At 40.4% G+C, this 25392-nt stretch overlaps 1 protein-coding gene and 1 long non-coding RNA gene across 5 annotated transcripts in view; one reads left to right on the forward strand and one right to left on the reverse strand.

Moving 5' to 3' along the window:
* The window catches only part of Ahi1 (Abelson helper integration site 1), a 150308-nt gene extending 141127 nt beyond the window's left edge, over positions 1 to 9181 (reverse strand). For 2 of the 4 annotated variants that reach the window (XM_059272672.1, XM_059272673.1), the window contains exons 1-2: positions 8998 to 9181; positions 7686 to 7756 (exon numbers count right to left, since the gene is read on the reverse strand). The gene's annotated coding sequence lies outside the window, so the exon portion shown is untranslated. Of the gene's footprint in view, positions 1 to 3430; positions 3628 to 7685; positions 7757 to 8997 lie in introns of those variants that run through there. The other 2 variants (XM_059272670.1, XM_059272671.1) reach the window with 2 other exon arrangements.
* Positions 9182 to 9215: 34 nt separating this feature from the next.
* LOC131918535 (uncharacterized) lies at positions 9216 to 19587 on the forward strand. The gene is made up of 5 exons (XR_009381011.1): positions 9216 to 9311; positions 15244 to 15402; positions 15504 to 15566; positions 18835 to 18906; positions 19460 to 19587. It is a non-coding gene; the product is annotated as an uncharacterized LOC131918535 (long non-coding RNA).
* The last annotated feature ends 5805 nt before the right edge of the window (positions 19588 to 25392 follow it).

Here is a 25392-nt window from a genome sequence, read left to right on the forward strand (position 1 = left end):
TCACTGCCACTTCCCTCTTACCTGCCACCCCCCCCACCCCCCCCCACGCCCCCGAAACCCTCTCTCTACTAAGTCCCCCTCCAATTTTCAGGTCCTTGTGTGTGACCCATGAGCTTAACTAAGGTTGACTGTATAGCATAAGCCACAGTTATTTACCAGAGCTTTGGTAACTTATCAGTGACTACATCGCTGAAGAAAATGGCACTTTCTCACCCAGCAACCATATTCTGCTAATTGTCCCTAAGGCAGGGAAGGAAGGGGCCTGTCCATGAGGAAATGTTGAGGGGCCTAACCTTGTGCAGGTTAACTGTAGGTACAGTGAGTTTATAAATGTAATGACTATCTCATGTCCAGAAGACATCTCTCCTCAGCACATCCCATCCATCCTCCGGCTACTCCATTTTTTCCCATCCACTCTTCTGTGATGCTCCCTGAGCTGGGAGGGCATGATACAGATGTCCTATTTAGAGGTGAGCATTCAACAGTTACTTATCCTTGACATTTTCCTGGGCATCTACTTTGTAATCTACAACATATTACAAGAGAGAGGCTACAAGGGCCAATGTAATCAGACTTTGGTCATACCTTCGCCCTTGAACAGAAATTTTTTGGTATTTTAGAAACATTAAAAGACTAGTAGAGGCAGGAGAATCGAGGATGGTTCCTTCCGTGTCTAGAACTAGAATAACGGGACAATAGTATTAGCTGTGATACAATGCAATTAGTATTACAGAGTAGCTTTAAACCCAACTCTTAGCATTAGTTTCCCATGTGTGTGACATTAGACATTCATTCACCTCTTTATTTGTAGACTTGACAGTGCTTACTCACTGTCCTATGGGCTATTCTAACAGTCAAATGACTTACCACAGTGTGTTAAACAAGTACCAATAAATAGTAGGTACACTTATAATAGGTAATTCCTATGGGGCACTTAGCTCTGTGTGAGGCACACTGACTGGGCATCTGAGGAGTACTAAGCAACTGTAAACATCAGATTAGTTATAAGACTCTTGGGTTCAAATCCCAGTTTCATCTGCCAGAAGACTGTTATCTGTGGACCTCAATCTCTTAATTTTTCAAGGGAATAAAAGTGAATCACTCATAAGATTTTATAAAGAGCAAATAAGAATATGTAAGCAAAACACTTGGTACAGTATTTGTCACATAGCAAGCTTTCAAATATATATATATATATATATATATATATATATATATATATGTAATAACAGCCATCATAACATTGTTTAATAAAAATAATTGCATACTATTATGTTTAGAGAAAAGTATTAAACATTAGGTAGAGGCTGCAGATTTGGCCATCACCTATGTATGTGATGGTTTCAGTAACACAAAATGCCAAAAGGTTTAACTCTGGACTTCACAAGATAAAAAGAATTCAAGGAGTCTGGTTTTAAAACTATGAGAAAAGAAGCATTACACAGAGAAAATAATGTATACTGTGTGGTGTCAAAAGATGCTGCAAAATTTGAAGGATGCCTACAAGATTGACAATTAGGCAGCCACATGTGCCATAGCTGTTTACAGAAAGCTGACAGCCACAGGTTTAAAGAATGTGTTTTGTGGGAGAGGCATGTAGGTAAATTCTTTCTAGAATTTTCTTCCACCTTGAAAGGATAAAAACATTCTGATTTTTTCTTTCTTTCTTTTTTTTTTTATGATTTTTCTTTTTTAGGCTGTTGTGGGGAAGGGAAGCTGAGGATGCAGCTCAATGGTAAAATGCCTGCTAGGCATCTGCAAGATCCTGAATTTGATACCAGCACCCCAAGATACTTTGATCTTCATCAATACATTGATCTCAACCCTAAACTTTCATCCTTGTAAAATGGTCTGTTCTGTGACCCCCCCCAACTCCCAACACACACACTCCCCCCCCTCCCCGCTAGCCTCTGGAGGGCCAGGTCTGTGCCTCAGTTTTTAAAAAAAATCAGTAAATAATGATTCTAGGACTGATAAATGGCTTTGGGTAAGGTATTAATTTCACTAGGCCTTGTTTTTTTTTTTAATGCTTGCGATCTTAAAATGGCACCTGCTTGTTGAAAGGAGAAAAAAGAAATTGCATAAAAATAAAATAATCACACATTGCAGGTGCTCAGTAAAATTACTTTATGTCCATTCAACAAATAAATAATTTAAAAAGAAAATACACCATTAATTAAATATATTACCTACTATTATTTGATATTTTGAGGCACAACTGAATAGACACTAATATTTAATGATAACACATTAAATATATTACAGAAATAATCATCTTTTAATGTTAATGTATACTACAGAAAACACATAGGATTAGTAACTCATTTAATTAATAACATCACCAAAATTTAAGGTTAGATTTAATAAAACATCTCTGAATTTTGTATATGTCATTTTATAAAACAATTTTTTTGATTTTTAAAATTACCATACATGATATTAGGTATCATTATACCATTATTTTAGACTTCCCCATCCAAAGAAGCTTTACAGGAGCTTCTAAGAGAGACTACGCAGAAAAATTAACTGGATTATGTTCCCTCCCTCCTCTCTGAAAAACATGGAGTATGCGCCTACACATCAAGGCAAGGAAAAAAAGCATACGCACTTGATGATTCACTGGCAAAATTACATAGCAAAGAAAAAAAGAAACAAAAATTACGTTTGCATAATTTCAACCAATAAATCAGCGACAGTCCACACAAATAAATAATATTCTAAATATTGTTAAAAAAATTCTTTGGGCATTTGAATTTGTTTCAAATATTCTTTCAAAAATTCCCCATCTTCCTCGTCACAATCTTCTACGAGCTCAAGCAACAACCATTTACGCAACAGGTGAAAAACCTGTTAGCATCTTTTCCTTTTTAAAAACGGAGAGGAATGTGTCTGCGTATGTTTCTTTAGAGTAACAATAAAGGCCGAGCAAGCATTTAGTAGATTTTTAAGTGGCCTCCGTTCCCGGGGTGGGGGGGGAGGGCGGGGGGGCTATGTTACGCATCCTGAAACGACCCTACGGATATAATCTGACTCTTCTTACAAACAGAACACATTGATCACTCTTCTTAGATGTAATTAAGGGCACGCCATTTAGCACCCAGCAGGCTGACATCTAAAAGGGAATAGACTTTGGTACGCATCCCGACCGGCGGGGGTAGAAAGGGAAGAGGGCTGCATCCCCTCCACCGGAGCACCATGCTGGGCCAGCCTGGACCAGGCAGGAGAGCGGGAAAGTAGACCGAAGTAGCTCGCAGCCGCATCCCTCGGCCGCGGGGGGCGAAGGCCGAGCTCGACCCGCGTGGCGCAGGGCTGCCCCGCGCTCCCGGCCTCCAGCAGCCCCCTCGCCGCCGCCCCGCGGAGAGACGCCGGGGCTGGCTGGCCGAGCGCCCGCACCCCGGCTCCCGCCACAGCGCGCCCGCGGGATACTCACGGAGAGAGAGAGAGAGGAGCGCGCAGCGCGGCCTGTCCCGCCCGAGCGGCCGCCCGGCAGTGCGAAGCGGCTCCCCTCCGCTGGCGCCCAGGCCAAGGAGGAGACGGTGGTGCGGCTCGGCCACCGCGACCCACCGCTGGCGACGCGCGCTTTGGAGATGAGTGGGGCCCCGCTGCCGCAGTGCGGGCTGCGCGCCGCCCGCTGACGTCAGGGCCTGCCTGCCTGCCTGCCTGCCTGCCTCGGCCGCTGTTGCCTAGGCAACCCAGCCCTGGGCCCCGAGCGCGCCGCTGGACCGCGGCCCCGCCCCCGTCCCGAGCTGCCGCCGAGCGCCCTCGGCCGCTCGTGCCCGCGGGCTCGCGGCGGCCGGCGGGCGCGCGCACCGGGACCGCGCGGGGCGGGGGGGTGGAGCCGGAAGCGGCTCCCCGGGGCTCGTTCTCTCCGCCGACGACCTGCCTGCCCGCTGTGCTGTCGCCGCCGGGGCGGGGGGAAAAAGCGGCCTGCCTTAGAACTCGAAGGAATGTCGGGAGAAGCCCAAGTGGAAGCTGACTGACGGCGACGCGCCCAGCGTGGAAAGCGGGAATGAGTGAATGCATGCATGCATGCATGCATGCATACATGCAATGTCGCCCAGAAAGACTTGTCACCCACCCCCTACGCAGTCGCGCCCACAGTATGAAACATGCTTTTTAAGGGTGAATGAGCAGCAGCCCCACTGCACGCCAGTTCTCAGGGAGGACGGATTCGCAGTCCCACGGGCCCTGCTCACGGTGTTGAAGACAAGAGTGAAGAACGTCACGTTTTCCAACGCCCCCTCCCCCGCCCTGGCTCATTTCTGCTTCAGGCGCCATCTTGGGCTGTGAGTCACCACGAGTGGAAAAATACTAGGTGCATCATTCCCTCCACGAGAGTTAGAGGCCATTTTCTGCAGCTGTCCGCCCACACAACCTGTGGCGTCCTTTGTATGGCGGCGGCGTTGCGTGCTTCTGTCTGGAGGCCAGCTTTTCCGTTCTTCCTGGTGTCCCCATACCTAACAAAACACATCTCCTTTGCTTCTCAAAAATGCAATGAGGAGACCATGGCAAAAGTCACCAGTCTACAGCCTGCTAAGTGGGGCTGCTGGGTTTCCCACTCAGAAGTCTCAAAGTCCCCCTTCTACATCTCTGTCTTGATTTAAGCTATCATCATCCCTTCAGTGTGTTGGCAAGATACCCTTAGGGGTTTCTAAGATGCTTTTTTTTTTTTTAACCAAAAGTATTTTTAATGTCCCCAGTTTATAGCCTATCCATCATTACCATTGCCAAAGACAAGCTGCCAGTATGTGCCAGTATGTCTTATGGGGAACTGGCCTCATTACCTGTGTCCTGACCCAGTTTTGATTACTAATTTTCTTTTACTTCACTAACAGACTAACCTTACTAATGTAAAGTTGATAATGTTACCACCCTCTTTTTTTTCCTTTCTTTTTTTTATTTTTTGTCTTTCAAGATGGGGTTTCTCTGTGTAGCCCTGGCTCACCCCCCTCTTTTAAAAATTACTTCAAAGGAGAAAATCTAACCACTTTGCCGTGGATACAGATGCTCTGTCTCCCTGAGTTTGCCTTCTCATTACCTCCTTTTTTTGTTTCAATTTTACACAATTTTTAAATTATGTGCATCACAAAATAAGCGATATTGAATTACATGTTGCACATAATTTTATACACTGTTGAATTACATATGCCAGGCTACACAATTTACACCCTTTTCAGCCCTGATCCTTGATCATATTATCTTCATCTCCTTGAAAACCTTTCCTTGTAAACTACTCCCAAGTGGTGTCCCTTCTGTGAATCTTAGTAAGTTACCTACTAAATACTCAGAGCATGGCAAATATGCCTACCTCATTAAACTGTGGGGACTGATTCTATGTATTTTCATCCACAGCAGGTACTGTAGTATCAAATAGTACTTCCTGAGCATTTGTTAGATTAATGAGTTCCTTCTACAGCTGTGCATTGTATCTTAACATACTTTCTATATTTCCACATAACTGACATTTAAATTTCCAGTTTGACTGTTATAATATTGGTTGCTTATTCTTGATCAGATGTTGTTTGTAGGACACAATTGACTGACATCCACACCAGTGACCATTCTGGTCTCCATTTTTTTTCCCCTGAGAAAGAGTTTCTCTGTGTAGTTTTGGTTCCTGTCCTGGAACTCACTTGGTAGCCCAGGCTGACCTCGAACTCACAGAGATCCACCTGGCTCTGCCTCCTGAGTACTGGGATTAAAGGTGTGTGCCACCACTGCCCAGCTTGCTCTCCACCTTTGTAACAGCTTACAGAGGTATATATATATGGAGTGTTTGCAGAGATACAGTGTGGCATAAGAGAGTATTTCTAGCAGACATGACATTTAAAACCTAGTAACACGTACAGTTGTTTGAGTTGCAAAGAATTTCTGGGTAAAATGATCTGTGTGTCTGCCTATCTATAGTTCCCTGTAGTTTTGCCCTTTGAAGACACCTAGGAGCAGTGGAATAGTAGAAGCAAGGAGCACAAGGCACCTATAAGATCTTGGTTTCTAGAGCACCATTCTTCTTGAAAAGAACTAGGGATTGAAAGAGAAGCTCAACTAGCTTTTCTGACAAATTCATTTTCTGTCTGTTTCCACGCATTTTTAATTTTGGTCATATTGTCTATAAAATGTATATTTCTGCTCTCTTGAATACAAGTCATGCTAGAATTTCATTTTCATGCTATTCTGTATGTCACTTAGGCCTCATTTAAATGAAATTTCTCACTTTGTTTATATGCATGGTAAAAATTCAAATCGTCTAGAGGTGTATAATGTAAATCTAAAAGGCAGGCATGTATTAATCACAGATCATGGTCTTTCACAGTCCCTTCTGGAATCCCTTTCATGCACACACCACTACACTACATTATGAAGGCATCTGTATACTATCCATTTTGTTTCACTTTTTTTGTCCTTCATCATGTGTTATTATCTTAGAAGACGTTAGGCCAGGAATTCAGCCTAATTGCTAAATACGCTATCATTTTTATTACAACAAAAGAATATCACCTCAACTCCAACAAAAATGCCACAAAATGATGTGGTGGGCTGTTTTTAAATGAGAGCACTTTCTTATGAGACTCGTATTACTATTGTTTATTACTCCACACTTTATATATTGTAGCTATTTTGAATGCAGTCACTTCTCATTGTCTAACCAGTGATTGCATATTTTCTTGCTTCTCCATCCAAGGCTCTTGGTGGCATTTGGTTATTTACTTAACTTCTTGGTGTTGTGTCCCCAGAGGTAAGTTATTAGACTGTTTACTCGCTGGATACTTTCTTCCAGTTCTACAGTCTCACTGTCCCACAGGCCACTCTCCCACCCATACTGAACTTGAAAAGACTTGTAAATCTAACTATACACTACACTTCTCTATTTAAATGCCAGATATCTCAAGCTTAATTTTCCTAATGCTGAACTCTGTATTTTCTGCCTCCTTAGATCATACTTGAAGGAAGTTTTCTCCATTATCAGCTAATAGCATCTACATTTTCATCTTTATTCAAGCCAAATACCTATCACCTGGCATAATTGTTTGATCTTTCTCCTTGTCTTATACCTCATACTCATATTCAATTGATCAGATCAGTGTATGTTTGAATTCCAATCCACGTAAGAAAGACTATGTTTACAGTTTTGGAAGGGAGGTTTTGTTTGTTTGTTTTTTCCTACCCAGCCTTTGGCTCTAAGAAACCTCTCTGCTCCTCTATGCTGTTACAGAAAGTCTGCTGAGAGTTCATACAGGTGTCTTTGTTCCACCCTGAGCAAGACCATCGATCCTGTGCTCCCGACATCCATTATCTAGAACTTTATTCTTGCAATTAATAAATCCTCCTAGGGTGATACACTTTCAGTCCTTGCTTTCCACTCTTGTTTCCTTGTTTCCTCTCTGTTTGCACGTGTGTGTGTGTGTGTGTGTGCGCGCGCGCGCGCGCGCGCATCTGAGAATTTCCTCTGCCTTTCGTCACAGTGATATAATTCTGCCAGTATTCTGAAATGATTTTCAATTTCTCTTCCAGAGTATCTTTTTGACATACTGAGCAAAGTGTACTTATTTCTCTTTAATCCTGCATATTAATGATAATTGGTTTGAAGTAGTAATTTTCGTTCTGAGTTAGGAAATGACTTCTTAAAAGAATTTTCTTTCTCATACATGTTATTTGTTGTATAATTCTGAGAAAACAATTTTTACCTGTAGCTACAGACTTGGCTGGGATCCTCTGAGCTCTCCCTGGTCCATAAAGTTCTCTGTAGATTTGTTGCCTACATAATGAATACCACTGTATTAGTAAACATTTTGACTTCCCAGAGTCTGTCATGTAAAATACAAACTTCTGCAGAGGCTACAAGAAAAGAATAAATAATAATAATAATAACAATAACAATAATAACAACAACAACCATGATCATCCTCATCCTCATCATCACCATCACCACCACCACCATCCATCCTCTTCACCCATGCTAGCCTGTGCTCATTCTAACGGTGTGAGACAATGACCACTAGAGGGCAGCATAGCAACACATATCCCTACCTGTGCTTGGACTAAATTGCTATGAAGGGTGTATTGAGGCTTCATGACAATTTCCTATGCACTGTCTTGTTACCAAAATGCATCCACTGATGTTTAATCTATAATCTTGAATTAAACCTTTTAATATTTTATCTTTATTTCTATTTTATGTGGACGAATGTTGGCCTGCATGTATGTATATGTACCTTGTGTGTACCTGGAGGCCAGAAGAAGGTGTCAGATTCCCTGGAATGGATTGTTGGGAACTAAACTCGGGTCCTCTTTGAGAGCAACAAGTGCTCTTCACCACTTAGCCATCTCTTCATTCATTCATTCATTCATTCATTTTGAGACAAGGTCTTAGTAAGCCTAGGCCGGCCTTGAACTTGCTTGTTGCTGGGAATGAACTTGGACTTTTCATCTTCCTGAATCTATCTCCTGAGATCAGGATTATAGGTATGTACCACCATGCCCAGCTGTGAGGTAGCGCTGGGATGACGGTGCAGATTCTAGACTCCTACTTGAGTCATTTATCAGCTGTGTGACCTAGGTACGTTACACTTATAAGCCCCTTTCCTCATTGGTAAATGGATATGGAAATTCTTAGAGAGTTAATTATCGTTGGGATAAACAGTTCCATACAGTTAAAGTATTAAATTGTTATGGCTTATCTTTGTGTATTTTAATTTGTTATTATCTTTACATGTTTAAATAATATTAACCTCTTAATTTTAATCAACTATATATTCCCCCACCCACCCCATCCTTGTTTTTTTTTTTTTTTTTTTTTTTTTTCCGAGACAAGGCTTCTCTGTACAGCCCTAGCTGTCCTGAAACTCACTCTGTAGAGCAGGCTGGTCGGAATTTATTAAACTTCTAACCATCAGATAAATGTTTTATGGTGACTAAAAAACTTATAACTTGTAAGAGTTTTATTTGATCTTTAATGTTCAGTTGTGCCAGATTTTAAAGACTCCGTTTCATACTTACTATTACACCAGGCAAGGTTTAGTCAGGAAACATTTGAATGGGGAGAGTAATTGAGAACTTAATAAGCAGAAGATGTATTGATGACTGAAAGGAAAGCCTATGGTATGCTGGAGCAGTAACTACCGGAAGCAGTACTCCTAGGATAGAAGGAAGAGCGCATTAGGAAGGAACACAGAAAATGACAAAGAGGAAACGTAGAGGGGGCCCGGTTGCCACAGAAACCCGCAGACTGCTGCTATGACAACCAAAGCGACCCTTGCATGTGAAATGAGAGAGAAATAACACCAGAAAGAAAAGCACCTCTTCTCTACAGTGTATGACCCTCTAAACGAGATATTGAGTTTGGTTTGCTAGTGTTTCACTAATGATTTCGCATCCATCTTCCCTGGGGATATTAGCCTATAATTTTCTTTCCTCGCGATCTCATTGTTTGGCTTTGGTACCAGAGCAACGCTGCCCTTGTAAAATGCCCATAGAAATGTTCCTTTGGCTTCAGTGTTTTGTTGAGGTGGGGGGCGGGGCTGAGGAGATTGGCACGGGTACCAGAGAGGTGATCTGCGACAATCCTTGATTTGGGTTTGGGGTTGATTACTGTTCCAATATTCTCATTCACCATTGGCCTACACAATTTTTTTTAAAAATTCTTCATAATTAGTGTTGTCTTAATGAGTTTCTAGGAATGTATTAATCTCTTTGAGGTTATTGAATTTATAATGCTCACAATAGCCTCTAAAGATTGTTTTTTGTATTTCTATGATGCCTACTTCAATTCTTTCCTTTTTGGTTTACAGTTTTATTTACTTGAATCTTTTTTTTTATATCTTAGTCTAGCTAAAGGTTTAATCAACTTTATGTTTCAAAATACAAGATAGTTTTTGTGATCTTTTCCATTGTTTATTTAATTTATTTTTTTCTATAATCTTTGTTAGCTCTTTCCTTCTGCTAATTTTAGGTCACAGTTTACTGTTTTTCTGTCAGGTTGGTGCAAAGGGGATTGCATTTTTTTTGACCATGAATTTTAAATAGTTGTAACTAGGCTCAAACAACTCTTTATTAATCAAAATAGGAACCATTACAATACACATTTCCTTTTGGCAACGAGAAATAAATGTATTCCTGTAGCATAAAAATCCAGGCCTTGGGATTTGATTTACTTTTGGAAAACATATTCTGCACTCTGCTGGTTGTGGAAGTGGTTTTCCCTGCAAAAAGTTGTTGAGCTGCTCAACGGAATGCCAGTCTATTGGGGAGAGGTCAGCTGCCTATACTGGATAAGGCAAATCTTGTAACATAATTACTTCAATTTTTGAAGTACCTGAGTGTGCAGCTTGGGGTGAGGCATCACCCTGGAGAAGGGCGTTTTATATTGACTGATACCATCTACAGCTGTTGCAGACTTCAGTCTGTCTCATCAATTTGCTGAGCACACTGCTCAGATGTCTCACCAGGACTCAGACAGCTGAGGCGGATCAGACCAGCAGCCGACGATAACATTGTGACCTGACCTTTGTTGGTGTGAGTTTGAATTTGGGAAGTGCTTGGGAGCTTCTTTTATACCCAGCCACTAAGCTGGCCATTGGTGGTGACTCTACACAGTCTAATCAAGAAATGGTTTGTATTGGGGCTGGAGAGATGGTGGTTCAGCAGTCAGGAGAGCTTGCTGTTCTTCCAGAGGACACAAGTTTGGTTTCTAGCACCCACGTTAGTTAGGTGGTTCACAACATCCTGGGACTTCAGCTCCAGAGTATTTGACACTCTCTTCTTGTCTCCAAGGGCACCAGCATCACACACACACACACACACACACACACACACACACACACACACCTAGGAAAAAAAACTTAATTAAAAAAATGATTCATCATTACCTAGAATAAGAGAACAATAGTTTAAAACACAAAAATTGAAAAAAATCCCTGTTAGCTCATGAAACATCCATTTAATGAACTTTTTCACATTTCCAATTGGTTTCAAATGACAAAGGACCATTAAAAGGTCTTAGTGACTGTCCTATTTCTATGAAGAGACCCTACAACTAAGGCGACTCATAAAAGAAAGCATTGAACTGAGGGCTTGCTTAAAGTTTCAAGGGGCCAGTCCATTATTATCATGGCACAGAGTGTGGCAGCAGGCAGGCATGGTGCTGGAGAAGTCGCTGAGAGCTTGCCTCTGATCTTCAAGTTGCAGATCAAGAGAGAGACACTGGGCCTGGCATGGGCTTTTGAAACCTCAAAGGCTGTCCTCAGTGACACACCTCCTCCCACACACTTCCTAGTCCCTCCCCAGCTGTCCCACCCACTGGGGACCAGGCACTCAAACATGTGAGCCTGTGGGCACCATTCTCATCCAAGCGACCACATTCCATTCCCGGGCCACCATAGTTTGTAGCCATCTCCATAACGAAAACTGCGTTTAGTCCAACTTTGAAGTCCCATAGTCTTTCATAGTCTCCAAGCTGCCTAAAAATCCAAAGTCCAAAGTTTCTTCTGAAACTCAAGGCACTCTTTTAGCTGTAATGCCTGGAAAATAAAAATAAAAAAGCAGATTACATATTTCCAACATACACTGGCACAGAATATAACATTACCATTCTAAAATGGAGGAAATGGGGCAGAGTGAGGAAACACTGGAACAGTGCAAAACTGAAAACCTCTGAAACTGTAAGCAAGCCACCCTAATTAAATGTTTCCTTTATAAAAGTTGCCATGGCCATGGTGTCTCTTCACAGCAATAGAACCTCAGTTTAACTCTTCATTCTACTATCTCTTTTAATTGGTGTTTTCTGTATTTTTATGTATTTCTTCAAGGCCATTTTTGTTTTTTTTCCAGTTTCTTGACACTTTGTGTATTAGTTTCTTGTGGCCACCCTAATAACCTCTTACTCATACAGTAGTTTAAAATAACAACAACAACAACAACAAAAAGTGTATTCTTTCGTGAGCCTGGAAGCCAGAAATTGAAAAAGAAAAATGAAGCCATCCTCTACAGAAGCTCAAGAGGAGGGTATGGTCTTGATCATACTGAGCTCCTGGTGACTGCGGACATTCCTTGGCTTGTAGGCATATTACTCCAGTCTGTGCTTCTGTCTTCATAAGGTCACATAACCTGGTATCTGTGTAATTTGCTGACTCTGCCCAATTCTAATAGAGATGGTTATTACTGTATTTAGAGCCTGCCCAGAAAAATTCACATGCACAATCAAACTTTCAGCCTTCATTATTTGTGCAAAAATTCTTTCTCTACAAAAGGTAACATTAACAGATTACTTGGGATAAGTAACAGGCTCACCCTTGGACAGCATCCTTCCGTTAACTATGCCACGATCCTTACTTCTTATCTAAGAAACGAGCTGGAGTGTGATGTGTAAGGGCTTGCTTTCTGATCTCATTGTTATTAATTTTACATATAGGTTTTCATCCTCTCTCAATAATGCTTGCTTGTGTGTGTATATATGTGTTTATGGCCAGTATATGTGTGCTAGCTTCTTTTACGACCATTTACTGGGCTGTTAGAAAACAGATAATAGGGTGTGTGGGTCAGTCTACAATCTTAACTTGGCATATATTCAAAAGGATTTTAGAAGGTGGTATTTGAATAAATTAAAGTAAGCTAAAATTTACAAAAATGCAAGATAAGCCAGGTTATGTAAAAGTATTCAACAAACACATTTTTCTCTCCTTTTAATATTTTTCTTCCTACTTCAACCATGATCCATTAAATATGCAAGTTCTTCAGGTTTCTATGGTAACAGTAAGCATTCAGCAGTTTATCTGACACCTCTCACTGATGGCAGGAATTACATAATAGATAGGAAATATCATTGACTTATGCAACACTGGTCATTCTGAAATTTTGGATATGTAGCTTACCTTTTCAATTTTTTTTTTTTACTTCTTCTGCGTGATTAACACTGGAAATTTCTGGCTGTTGGTAGCAATAAATGGCATATATACTGACACTATGCTGTTGCCATAATTGCTAATCGGTCATATTATTTCTTCACAATAAGCCAGACTGTGTATTCAGAATTATTTTCAATATAGTACTGTACCCAGGCATCTGTGCTAATTTACTGTAGCCATCTCTGTTCCTAATTCTCTTCCTTACAGAGCTCATGACTTCAATATAGCTTCACACTGTATGTCTGTTGTGAGGCTGTGATTGTGACATCTCTTCTGCTCTGGCTAAGATATTAGAGAGGCCAGCACAGTCTCTTCTGTCCCATGAGGATGTAGTCTGTCCCCTCCTCCAGGTAAGAACACACCAACAAGCTGCCATCATGGAAGCAGAGGCTAGATAGACTCCCAGCAGACTCAGAATTCTCAGGGAGCTTCACCTTAGGACCTTCCAAGCTGCTGCTGGTGAACTAGGAACTAAGGAGAGTCTATGATATAGTTCCAGTCCTAAGGCTGCCTCGCCCAGCAATCAATGTTTCAGTTAGAATCCAAAAGCATGGAAAAACCCAATCACGGTTCAAAGGGAATGAGATGGGAGAAATTCCCTCTTGTTCAGAAAAAAAAGTCCATTTGTTGTATTTAGTTCTATGCTGGTTGGTTTTTGTCAGCTTGGTGTATATCTAGACATATCTGGGAAGAGGCAATTTTAACTGAGGAAAAATGCCTCCCAAAGATTACCCGGTAGGCAAATCTGTAGGGCGTTTTCATTGTTAATCACTGATTTGACCAGGTCACTGTGGGGGGTGCCACTCCTAGACAAGTGATCCTGGATGATATAAGAAGGCAGGCTGAGCAAGCCATGGGGGAGCACGCTAATAAGCAGTGTTCTTCCATGGCCTCTGCATCAATTTCAAACTCCAAGTTCCAGCCTTGAGTACTTGAGTACTCAAGCCTCGGCTTCTCTGATGATACACTATAACCTGTGAGCCAAATAAACCCTCTTCTCCCCAAGTTGCTTTTGGTAATTTATGTTATCACAGGAGTAGAAGCCGAACTATGACAAAGTCTTTGAATGATTTCTTAGGACATACCAATGTTAGCAAGATCAATCTATTTGTTGTGGTCTATTTTTTTCATCAAAACTACATCAAAACAGAAACAACCAGCATAAAGTTAGACCAAATATCTGGGCCTACATCACTCAGTTGAATGGATACATTTTTGGTTTTTTGGCTTTTTTTTTTTTTTGTTGTTGTTGTTGTTGTTTTCGAAACAGGGTTTCTATGTGTAGCTTTGTGCCTTTCCTGGAACTCACTCTGTAGCCCAGGCTGGCCTCGAACTCAGAGACCCACCTGCCTCTGCCTCCCAAGTGCTGGGATTAAAGGCATGTGCTACCACACCTTTGATACAAGCCAATGAAATATCAAATCTCCCGTTTTTAATGGAATAAAGAGTTTTTTTTTAACCCCTCTTCTGTCTATGGTTGATATGACATTGCAGGTGATATGAAATTCACAATGAAGTGCAAACAATTAGAAAGGGAAGTCATTGCCAAGTTTTGCCAACCCATGCCAAGGTCTGGTGTTTGGTGAGGCCTGTAGAAATACTAGCTATATGCTAGCTAACTACAGTTATTTACATGGGGGACATAAGATTCATTTTAAAGAGCTGTATCCTATTATAAAAGTGAATGAAGAGTATTCATATAGTTTTATGTTTATTTAAGCTTATTTCAGAGTTTAAAAAAATGCCTAACCCCAGGGGGAGGGGCTTGGACTGGCCTCTACTGAATGTACCAGGCTCTGCTGACTCCCCATGGGAGGCCTTATCTTCTTGTAGGAGAGAATGGTGGGGGGTAGACTGGGGGGAGAAGGTTGGAAGTGAGGGAGGATGGAAGAGGGGAATCTGTGATTGGTATGTAAAATGAATAAAAAATTTCTTAATAAAAAATGCCTAACCCAACTTGCTTAGTGATGCCTATGACAGATGTTACAAAATATAAACCTGTAGATACAGTGTTACTCAGGTGGCACCCAAACTTGGCAAGATGATGGGAGTTCCATTTCCATAAACAGAGTCTGGGATTCATCTGCTGCCCTAGGCCTGCTATTGAGTGAGTCCTGTATAAATATCCATTATGGCCACTAATATTAAACCTGCATTCCTGACCCTAGCCCCACAGTGTACCTAGACTATTGTCTCTGTCTTTGTGTACACATTATTCTCTGCTGGAAATGGATTCCAGCCTTGAATCTCAGCCAGATTGTCTGGGTCTGAGAAGCCAACTAGTCTTGCCAACGTCTCCTCTCCAGGGGACTTGGATCTTATCCCAGTGTTCTTCCCTTTACAGCCCACTGATGAAGGTCTTATTCCAGGCCAGACAACTCCTCCCAGTCCAAGCATAAAGCCATCATCATCAGATAAGAGCCCGTTCCTGGTGCTCCATCCCCTCCTCCTGGACCAATTGAGATGATGACTACCAGCGTTAGTTAACCTGGCTCAGACTCAGGTTTGTGTGTTATGTCTCAGCTGTGAAACTGGGGGAGTTCTATGGCCATATCCACAAGGCTGACCCTGCCCCACGGTTGTTGGCTTGTTTCCCTCCTACAGAACCACAGCCAGAGTTCTCTCCTGGTTCTTCTGCCAACACCAATCAGATCACAACGCCCAAGAGTAAGAATTTCCAGCAGTCTGTACAATCTGCTTTTCGGAACAAGTCTTTAGATTATCATGCATCTTATTCATGCTTACAAGTAACATTTTATCCTTTCTGTAGAATATTAATTAGGCCTCCTCCAATATTGTCGTTTTCAAAAATTGTCTTGGATGCAAATATTGCGCCCAATGTTTTTGCTTTTTGCCAGCAATATGGTCCTAGTCCAATATATCCAGCAGAGTTCAGATCAATGGTTCTTCTAACTTTAACAATGAAATGATAAATATTTGTTAAGCTTCTACTGTGTTCACGATACTAGACCAGATGCCGTTATAACGATTTTTCCTTTCCAGAAAAAAAATTCAAATATGGAATAGAAAGTCTAAACTCATGAAACTGGACTGGCTCTGCGTCTTAGAAATTCAACACACTGCAGCTGTGTGCTTAAACCTGATTCAAACAGTATGATAAAATAAAACATTATGGATTCAAACAGTATGATAAAATAAAACATTATTATGGTGGGGAGTATGTTATTGTTTGAATTAATAGCCACAGTGAAAATTGCTTTCCAAAGCTGTAGCATATGTATTTGCACACTCCCTGCTACTCTGTGACATGCCAGCTCCGAGTGCCTTACCATTAATCTTGAGGATATTTAAGAGGTCCAGTTTTCCAATTCTTTCCCTTTGAAAGTGTATGTGAACTTTATTTGCAGTAAAAAAGAAACTCCTAACATTTTATTACTTTTTGATGTGCCATTTCTATTAAATGATGCCAGGAATAAATCAGCATATATGTGTATATCCATATACACATATATGGATAGCAAATGCTGTTTCATAGCAGTAACCATTACAGAATGTGTTTGTGTTTTCTAATATTCTTACTATAGAAGATAGAGATGTATGTGTGTGTGACTAGGACAAGAACAAAACTGGCTGAGCCACTTTTAAACTTCTTCTGGAAGCCTTCTGGTGTTGAATTTTAATTATACGCTTGAACAGTTCGGAATTATTGCATTTTGTTTTTCAGATCTGCAGAACAGAAAACAGATTAAAATGTGGATGTAGTAAATAACCCTTTAAAATAATTTTAAATGTCTACATGATGATGTTTGAATTGGAAATCTCAACATTTAGAGTTTGTGCTGCAAGGGGGATGTCTATGAATGAAGAAAGCCACATGGCTACAGCTGTCCAGGAAGATATGTTGCTCAAATAATCAAGGATCTAAATTCCAGATTATCCTCACATGATCCCAACATATTTAGTTTATAGGTGTTTTTCTCCCCAAGGCTTTCTGACCCTGACATTGTAAAGACCATATTTAGTACGTTAAAAGATGACTTTGTAAAGCAAGATTTTTTTTTTTCTTGGATAGTGCCCAAAGTGAGTGAGAGGTAAGCAGTATTATATGATAAACATTTCTTCAGATATGGGATCTGACTCTTATAGTGCTTTTCCACAGAGAGTCTTAGTAAGGTTATGGTTTCAAAGATGATTTTCCATTTTTAATGAAAGTACAGCTTAGTAGAGAGAATTATGTTAATACAATTATGTTCAAATATTGTGAACAACAATTCAATAATCTCTGTCTGTCTGTCTTTCTCTCTCTCTGGCTCCCCCCTCAGTTTCACACATCTAGGAAGGTACTCTATCATTGAATTCATACCCCCAACCTCTTTTTGCTTTTACTTGAGACAGGGTCTCACTGAACTGCCTGAGCCAGCGTTGAATTCACTCTGGGGCCCCGGCAGGACAAGTTGGATTCCCCTTCTCCTTAGCTTCTCCAGTAGCTGGGACTGAGGTATAGGTCGTGAAGTTCAGATGTCAGCTACCACTTATCTAGTAAAATTAGTTACTTAGTAGGAGTAGGTTGTAATTATCATAAATAATATGAGAAAATACATTTTCAAATTTATATAAAGAGTTAAAACGGTGAACTGAATAAAAGAATGCTTTTGTAGGAAATATGTCAGAATGATTGGCATTTAGTGAATCTTTACTATATGCTTGATACTTTACTAGGTACTTTATAGATTTTATTTCATTTAATTTGTAAAAAAAATCCCTTTGAAAGATATATGCTTGGGTTGGCCGTATGGGTCATCAGGTAAAGGCTTTTCCTGCCAAATATGACGACCCGAATTCAGTCTTTGGAACCCACATGATAGAAGGAGAGAACTAACTCCAGTAAGTTGTCCTCTGACCTCCACATACATACCATGGCATACGTGTACACACACACACACACACACACACACACACACACACACACACACACACGTGCATGCCCAAAAAAATAAATTAAAATGTAATAAAATGTTTAAATATGTTTTTTAATTAGCTTTGTTTTGATGTTGTTGGTGTTCTGAAGAAAGGTCATGTTCCTAAGAGTTTTCAGCATAACTTCCTTTGCTCCAATAGCATTTCTCCTTATTAAGTTTGTTCTTTGACAATCCACATATGTACGTAATGAACTCTGATCTTCTGTCTTCCTTCTCTCTTAGCTCTATCCTCTCCCTACCAAACCTAACTCCTTCCTCCCTCCCTCCTTCCCTCCTTCCCTCCCTCCGTCCCTCCCTCCCTCCTTTCTTTCTTCCTTCCTTTGTTCCTTCCTTCCTTCCTTCCTTCCTTCCTTCCTTCCTTCCTTCCTTCCTTCCTTCCTTCCTTCCTTCTACTCTCTCTCCCTGGTTCATGACTTCCGGTTTTAGTCGGTGACCCGGTTCACTGAACCAATGTGATCTATGTGATCTTTGAATTGGACTATCTATTGGAGCCTGGGGCAGTCACCAGTGGTCATACAATCAAGGCCACATCTCACCAGTAACAGACTATTTTGGGCAACACAGCCACTGCTGTAGGAGTATTTTGGTCACATCTCTTTTATATGAGTGTCTCTTGTCTAGCAAAGTTGTTGAAAGAAAAATGATCTCCTTTTAGTCTTGCCTTGCCTTGGACACAGTAGAAGTGGATATTTATTTAATGTTTACACTTCATTAAAATGTAGTAAAAATAGCACTATGTTATAGAGGAATATATTTAAATTTTTTTAAGGATTAAATAAGGACACTTTGTGGTTAAGTCACCTCATTGTTGCTTACTTAATGTATTTAGAGGTCTAATATATTAGATGCCTTTTTTTTCTACCAGTTTGAGTCAAGCTGTCATCTGCCATTCTGATATAAAGAAAATGACTCATAAATCCTTTGGAATGGTATGACTGTCCGGGAATGAAAACATTCATTTAAGAAATGTTTACTGAGCATTTACTAATTTCCAGGTGTTACTACAGCTGCTGAAGACGCAGAGGTGAATAACAAGAAAACCAAAAACAGTCTCTCTTATTATGAAGGTAAATTCTAGTGCAAACAAGGAATAGGGGCAGTGTGGAAAATAAAGCTCAGAAGAGAGATCATGATGACAGGAGGGTCTCTGCCTCCATGTGGGGAGCTGGGAAAGCCTCCACCATAACAGAAAAGGTCAGTGCAGAGCTGCGAGTGGGAGGGACATGAACTTGGCCAGCCTAGAGAGGAGGAAAAGTGATAATTCAGCAGGAGCACAGTGAAACAGCACATTTGTTAGCTATCTAAAAACAAAGGCAGAAACTGCCTGGGCCCCACCATTCCAGACTTGCTAGGTAAGCGTGGAATAAATAATTTCTAGTAAAATGTTCATGTGCTTGAATTTGACATCAAAGGTCCTTTCAAAAAAAATTTAAGATAATTTCAAAACCTCCTACTCTGGTCACTTAAGTGACTAGTTGGAATATAAATTCTTTGGGACATTATTTCATTTTATTCTTATTTGGGGGAGGGGTGGCTGATTGAGCCCAGGGTCTTGCCTGTGCTCACCCATTCTACCATGAAAATATCACACAGCCTTTTTCCTATGTTCTTTTGAGACAGGGTCTTACTAAGTTGCACAGGCTGGTCTGAGGCTCATCCTGTAACCAAGGAAGACCTTGAAGTTGTGATACTCCTGCTCCAGCCTTCAAAAGAGTTTAGATTACAGACCTGTTCTACTATACAGCCTAGCTTTCTATTTCGTTTTTATGTTTCTGACTTATCTTGATATGCCTTCTACCACACCAGATATTTCATCTGTACCCATAGACACCCACCCACAGGCTCTGTATATTTGAGGAGGACTAGTAACCTCCTTCCTAGTCATGACCAATGACTGGCTCTCATAGGAAGACAATTCTAGGTGTCTCTCTTTTTCCAGCCAAGACTTTTACAGCTGGGTTACACTCTTGACTGACCTTGACTTCCCCCTCTACAGCTCACAATCATGGACACACTCTGAACTTTGTTGTCCTTAACAAGCAGTACTTCTTCAGACTTCCAGCTCTTCCCCTATTCATCATTGTTTTCTTGCTGAGCCCTATTACATCTCATGGCTTCATTATATCAGTTTTTCTACCACTTTTTAGCATCCTTTCCTAGCCTAGACCCCAAGATTCATTGTTGGAGTCACTGTTTAGCAACAGCATCCACAAATCTCTTGTATCCCTGGACTTCCCTATGCAGATAACTATTGATGACTGCTATCTGTTTGCTGAGGGTCTTTGGAATTGATAATAACTCTTGCTACTGTTTTCTAGACCTCTCAAAATTTATTTTGCCATCCTTGTATTAGTCTACTTTTCATTACTGTAGGGAAATACTGGAGTTTTTCATTCCAGGCCCAGTTTTTTCTCTCTGCTTCCTGCCTGTGGATCAGGATATAAGCTCTCAGCTACTGCTCCAGGACCATGCCTACCTGCTTGTCTCCTGCCTGCTACCACATGACCTGCCATAATGGTCATAGATTAACCCCTTGAAACTGTAAGCAAGCCACCAATGAAATACTTTTTAAGTTGCCTTGGTCATGGTGTCTCTTCACAGCAATAGAACAGTAATGAAGACAAGTGTTCAGATAAATTTTTATGCAAACAAGAGGATTCTTTATGGTGTCTTGCAAATGGTAAAGACTGGATAGCCATTACACTGCATTATGTGGTGCTACTAACATCTGAAAGCTTGATATTTACACAGCAGAAAAGAAACAGCATTAAGATTATGGTTCATAAATCTTAACTTCCACATCAGAGATATGCCAGCCTAAAAGATAAAGAACTCATGTAAAACACCTTTTTTCCACTTGAGTTTTTTCAGCAGAACTTTGCAGTAGCAGAGTCTAAGACAGCAAGCTCTTTATTTATTACTAACAAGTTAAGTAGAAGTAGCTTTATAAACTGCACTGATTTCAGTCCCCTTATTTATTATGAATATTATAGATTATTTGAAAATAACTTTAAGTTCAAAGACGTTGCACTGAAAAATTTCATCTCAACCTTTAAGCATTCAAGAACAGATCCCTTACTTTTGAGGTTATTTATATTTTTAAAGTTGTAGATAAAGATTTCTTCCCTTGGTTCCCCAACTACCCTTCCTTTTTAATGGACTTAGTCATTCAAGAAATAAAGGTTGCTGTCCTGGCAGCAGAGGAAATTGACAAAACTCTTACTTTCAAGGAACTGACTTGTGAGAGAGAAGGAAAATATATGAAATGATGTCATAAATATACCAAAGGTGAAAAAACAGAGTAAAAATAAAGCAGAAAAGGAGGCAGAGTAGAGACAAATATTTAAATATTTTAATGTCATTCTACTCAAATTCTTAAATTAATGAAACATACAGTTTTGGCGATAGTATCTCCAATTCCACTCTCCATACAGATTCCTTCTTCCTGCTCCAAGAGGACCATCCCTTGGACTGCAGAACTCAACTGTGCCCCCTGGCCCTTCCTTTTGCCATCCTGTATTGTCCTTTGGGTGTAGACAACTGAGGTCATGGCATGGTCTGGGAAGGCAGAAGAGAGGGAGATGTGCAGTGGTGTTTTCTCACCCTTCCCAACTTCACAATAGCATCAGCAATGGTTGTATTCTTCAATAGCAAGTGCTCATCATTGGTTATCCCTTACCAAGAGTGCCTGCTATCAGCAGCATTTTTGTTGTGCATTTTAAGTTAAGTGGATTGGTAATGGTGTCTCATTTTGCCAGACTCTGTGTACTTCACCTGCCCTGTTGGTAAAGCAAAACTTTTCATTAAACTACCCCAAATAAAATATTGGGAGTTCATTGTTGTTGTTGTTGTTTTTTTTTTTTTTTTTGAGTATGTCATCTCTTAGCTTTGACCCAGACAGTTTTGAAACTATTTCAAAAGAGATGTATCACAGAGCATTTGCTTTAATAAAGCCATTTCAAAGCTTTGATATGAAGATACTCATTGAAGCATCATGGTTAATAGCAAACTGAAAACAACTTATGTACAAATACTGCTACATCAACATAATACAATATTTTTCATATCTAAAGTGAGACTTAGGAAGACTATAGAAGACATAGAAATGAAAGCTATGTTCTCAACAGGAGATGTACCTTCACTGTAGCCATGTACAATTATGACTATATTTGGATAAGGGCTAGAAAAGATAATAAGCAAAAACAGAAATAATTGTGTTTGGGTATAGATTGTCTTTTTTTTTTAATTTTAGAAATTCAGGTCATTAAGATTTAAATTAGTTTAACTGCTTCATGATCATCAGACTTATAATACTGTAGTATTGTATTTAATAGAAATCAAGATAAATGCTCCAAGCAAGGGAGAAAAATTACTAAATATTAATATTCCTCTCCTTACATACTTAATTGCAAACCCAGACACAAATGATTAATATACCTGGCTTCCAAGGTTGAACTGCAAACCTCTTATGCTGAAGATTATTATATGTGTAACCTTTGTTTATAATCAAAGCATAATCTCTTAAAATTAACTCTAAAGGAAAACATATTAGCATGTATATATCTGTTCTTAGCTTTGCAATGGGCTTCAGTCGCCTTTAGTTTTTTTTTTTTTTTAAAGGTTTATTTATTATGTATACAGTGTTCTGTCTGCATGTATGTGTACAGGCCAGAAGAGGGCACTAGATCTCGTTACAGATGGTTGTGAGCCATCATGTGGTTGCTGGGAATTGAACTCAGGACCTCTGAAAGAGCAGCCAGTGCTCTTAACCTCTGAGCCATCTCTCCAGCCCCCGCCTTTAGTTTTATGTGGTTGTTTTTCAAAATATCCAAGTTTCATATTTCAGCCTAATATATTCAAAGTCATAAAACTGATCACATTCTAGCTTTCAAGGAGACAGAAACTAAGAGGAATAAATTGTTTAGCAGAACCTTGTATTTATTTCTGATTTCATAGAAAATAAAAAGTAAATGCATCTTATTATTAAGGGAGTGCTTTTGTGAAGTGCATGCCCATTCTTTTTTTTTTTTTTTTTTTTTGGTTTTTCGAGACAGGGTTTCTCTGTGTAGCTTTGCGCCTTTCCTGGGACTCACTTGGTAGTCCAGGCTGACCTCGAACTCACAGAGATCCGCCTGGCTCTGCCTCCCGAGTGCTGGGATTAAAGGCGTGCGCCACCACCGCCCGGCTATGCATGCCCATTCTATAGAGTTCTGAAAATGATATTCCCTAGCACCCGGAAAATAGCGACAGTCACTGAAACACAACATGAATACGAGCAACTAAGCCTGAGCTACCACACACAGCCTAGATCTAGTTGCTGGATATTTCCATTCAGTTCACTTTTGATTGTTCTCTTTATCTGGTAGCAAAGCACTTCATTTAGTTGATAATTTTATGCATGTGTAGACAGCCCCAAGCTGTGATGGGGTTTTTGGCTCTTGGCAAACCCATCATTGCACTCCCATACTACAAAGAAAACCTGCCTTAGCGTCTAGTCTAGAACTGCTTATTATGGGCTACTAACAAATTACCCCACAAGAGGTCACCAAAGCTCTAGTGTTTTGCGAGTGATTTTTCTGAATTTTGTCCTTCCTTCCAGCCAATGGAGACAGAGTATACACTTCCTGGTTCTTATTTTCTTTTTGCTTTTGTGAGACAGGGTCTTATTTTGTAGCCCAAACTGGCTTCAATCTCAAAGCAATCTTGCTGTCCCATTCTCCCAATGACTGAGATAGTAGGCATGGGCTATCATGTCCAACTCTGCCAACGCTGGTTTTCTGGTTTTTTACTTCAGATGAGCAACTGAGAACCAGTGTTTACTGTAGCTCTCTAGTTCAGGTCTATAACATGGATTGCAGAGCAGTTCACATGACAACTCGTTGTTTTGAACTTACTCTTTTTAAATTTTCTTTTTGAGATTATACTATGATTACATTTCACCCTTCCACTTCTTCCCTGAAAACCCTCCCCTGTATCCTTCACTGCTCACCTTCAATTCAGTCTCTTTGTTCACTAATTGCTACTGCATGAATACAGGTATATGCCTATATGCATGTATTCCTAAATGCAACCTCAGCCCATACAATGTTACTTGTATGTATGTTTTCAAGACTGACCATTTGGCATCAATTGTGTGCTCTTCCCTGGAGAAGACCACCTCTCCTGCTCTCAGCTTTCCTCAGCGGCCTAGAGCTCTTTGTATGGGGTTGAGACCTTCTATGGTCTTTCCCCATCTACTTAGGCATGTCCACCAGCGTCATCCTTGCTCCGTTCATGTTTGGACAGTCATGTTGGTGAGACTTGATGTGTGTAGCTTGCGATATTACTAGGAGACACAATCTCATCGTGAACTCCCTTATCCTCTGGGTCTTACAATCATCCGTACCCTTTTCCACAGTGTTCCCTAAGCCTTAGGTGTGGGAATGTTTTTTAGATGTATCCATTGGGACTGAGCTCCACAGCTTTGTATTTTAATTGGCTGTGGTTTTCTGTGTGTATAAGGGTAAATGTTTATAGATTGTTGGTAGGGATTATGATAGTTTAGTAAATTAGTGGTTGTAGATTCTCTTTCAATAAACACAACTTCAGTAGAACTGAGTAGTTAGTGAGGTTTCCAGTACTGGGTGTAGTCTCCCTTTTGTTGAGGGTGTCTGAAGTCCAATTAGAGAGCTGATGGTTACTGCCAAGATATATGTACCACTACTGCACCCTTAGGGATATCATGCCATATTGGTTGTTGATGTGTTTTAAAGGCATCAGACCTGGGTAGGACTGCCCTCTCCCCAGAGAGCTCCCTTATCCTATTAGTCCCATCAGATCTTCTATATCCTGAAATATTTTTAAATTGATGAAAAGTTTACAGCTCAATAGCTTTATTAAAATACTTATTGTACATTTTAAATGGGTGAATGGCTTAGTATGTCAACCATACACCAACAAGATTTGAAAGGAGGAGGAAGACCTGGCAAGATTCACTAGCTGGTCTTAGTTACTGCTGAATCCAATTATAAAAAATCTGCTGTATCCTTCTAAGCTATGGGCATTTATGAAAATTTGGGCCCCTGAATAGATCAAAATAAGACATGTTCAATTGTAGAAGTTATATAGACAAGAACTATCCAAAAATATTCTCAGATAATCCCATTGGAAAATTGACTGGGGACCTTAGAGTGTTCCTCCCACTGAGAAGTCTTTCTCTTTCAATTCTGCAAAAATGAATGAAGATTTGTGCCTGTGCTCATGGAACACTGCCCACTGCACTCACTGAGATGTGGCTTATACCATCATATACAACAAAACCTAACACCCAAGGAGAGGCAACAAATGCAGCCGTCATAATGGCAATGTGTTGATGAAATGGTTTTCCTAATATTACAAGAAAATATGTTCTAAAGAAAAATTGCTTCAAATTTGAGGCTGCTACCCTCTACTCTTAAAAGAATATCATCCTAAAACAAAGTTTGATTTCCTGATTTCTCCATCTTGAGGGTCTTAGAGGAAATCATGTTGCTCTTAGTATCCTTGATTAGTGCGATTGTAGGTGCCCATTCTGC

The sequence above is a fragment of the Peromyscus eremicus genome, chromosome 8b, assembly GCF_949786415.1.
Source record: "Peromyscus eremicus chromosome 8b, PerEre_H2_v1, whole genome shotgun sequence".
NCBI lineage: Eukaryota > Metazoa > Chordata > Mammalia > Rodentia > Cricetidae > Peromyscus > Peromyscus eremicus.